This window comes from Belonocnema kinseyi, chromosome 1 (genome assembly GCF_010883055.1).
Source record: "Belonocnema kinseyi isolate 2016_QV_RU_SX_M_011 chromosome 1, B_treatae_v1, whole genome shotgun sequence".
Classification (NCBI taxonomy): domain Eukaryota; kingdom Metazoa; phylum Arthropoda; class Insecta; order Hymenoptera; family Cynipidae; genus Belonocnema; species Belonocnema kinseyi.
In genome coordinates this window covers 107411301-107413517 of record NC_046657.1, presented here as the reverse complement: position 1 = coordinate 107413517, position 2217 = coordinate 107411301, and positions in this window count along the sequence as shown.

Below are 2217 nucleotides of genomic sequence, written 5' to 3'. Positions count from 1 at the left end.
TTAAAATTTATAATCATCTTGCTCCTTAGAGATGTTTTAATTCAACAGAACACTGAATGATTGACGATCAAAAATGAAATACATGTTCTAGGTTAACTTTTAGGTTAGAATATTTAGATAGTAAATATTTTATGTAAAAATCGATGAAAATTTATTTCAAATTTATTATTATGTTAAGAAAAGTTAATTAAAGCTTAAAATAAAAATAGTTAAAAAATATAAATTGAGATAACATGACACTTTCTTGATTAAAACTAAAAAACCAGCAGAAAGTATTTACAAATATATTCAATAAATTATGTTTTCCTGGAAATACATATCTACTCATTAAATTAGTGAATTGGTATACTAAGCAGATTAGTAGAATAGCCTTATCAATTCATTTAGTAACCTAAACCTTACCATTTCAATTAGTAGAAAGTGATGCAATGCTACTAATTGAATTAGTAGAATTTCTACTAATTCGGATTTAGAGATATTAATCACATTTTCAATTCTTACAATAATAATTTGCAATTTACCATTTATCTTGAAGAAAATAATGTTCTTCATTTTTAGACATTTCTCTTATGAGAGATAATAATAACATTATTACTAACTGATACCAAAGGCCCTACACTCAGAGAAATGATTGGATAGGCTGACCCGTAAGTTGGTTGCTATGGCCAACTTTGTTGGACGCTGGGGCGCCATCCAATTAGTTGGCTGAGGAACCCACTTTTAATGGACACGGTACAAAAGGTACTCTATTACATGTATACTCCAAGATGAATAGGAAGTATTTCATCAAAATGTTAATATTTACCAAGTTATTCGCATTTTCCCTTCTTTTTCCCATTTTTTCTATCGCCTGCTGTATCTTTAGCACCACGAATAATTTGTAATGCCTACGCCACTGACCCACGCTGGGTCTGGGAAACTTGACATTCGTCATGGTAATAAAGATCGAACGTATCTCGCCGACAAAACATAAACTTTAACAATAATAAATAATGGATATTTTAAAGTAAAGCGATTTTGTTGTTTAATTTTTATAATCATATTCACCTTTATTACAACTTTCTACGATAATCAGAAGCTGAGAACGTGACTCTGATTATGATTATTTATAGCAGAATAAGGTATTGTTTTAACTAAAAGTGGCTGACGTCAATTCTTTGCATCAGACTTACTTTATTCGTGTACTAATTTTGAGCACACCTCCTTTTAAATTGCGAAAGATACAGCAGGTGATAGAAAAAATGGGTAAAAGAAGGAAAAATGCGAATAACTTGGTAAATATTAACATTTTGATGAAATACTTCTTATTCATCTTGGAGTATACATGTAATAGAGTACCATTTGTCTTTTAATAATTTTCGGAAAAAATCACTTGTTGTCAATAAAAAGGGCTTTATATTGTTATGGTATTTCTTTAATCGATGTTTGCTCCAAATATATCAATTTGATCAAAAAATGATATAACATTGAAAATATGCATCTCTGTGAGTGGGCCAACTTTTGTTTCAAACTTTTTTCTGTAAAATCAATTTCAAGAAATTTCACCTGAATGTCCGGCGACTTCGAAGCCGCCTGACAGCACTTTTGCATCCAGGTAAGTGCCTGGCAATGCGCAGGTGCTATTTCTAATGTCAGCCCCTATATGTACACCAATTTTTAACCTTATACGAGTCACGTTAGTTAAGTGCCAAAAATTCGTGCCTTTGACAGGTCGCCAGGCACCCATTTTTACGTTCCTCATCATCAGACGAACATCTCATGTGAAAATTGGCCTTATCCGTATCACGTTCCCATTTACGTTGTGAGCCCACGGTCTATAAGGTACAAATAATTTTTTTGAATATTACTTTTCGGCTCATTGACGTGCAACATTTTCACCTTTAAAATGATACCTCTTTCATTTACCTACCATTTTTTCTTCACATACTTATTCAACGTCAAAGAAAGAAAACTCGAATTTTCTCGCCGATAGAAATTCATTATTCGCACGGCGTTTTTTATCAGAATTATTTCGATTTATTTATTTATTCCTAAACGGATACAGCTTACAATTACTTAACCGAAGTAAATAGCAGCTGACCACGGCCGATATTTTAACTCTCTACTGCCCTCCAACGATTTACCTGGAGTTACTCTTTGTGCGGCCAGACTCGTTCGCTCCAATAGTGCTTACTTTGGGCGTTCTATGGGTATGCCCAATGTATAGTAAGCCCAATT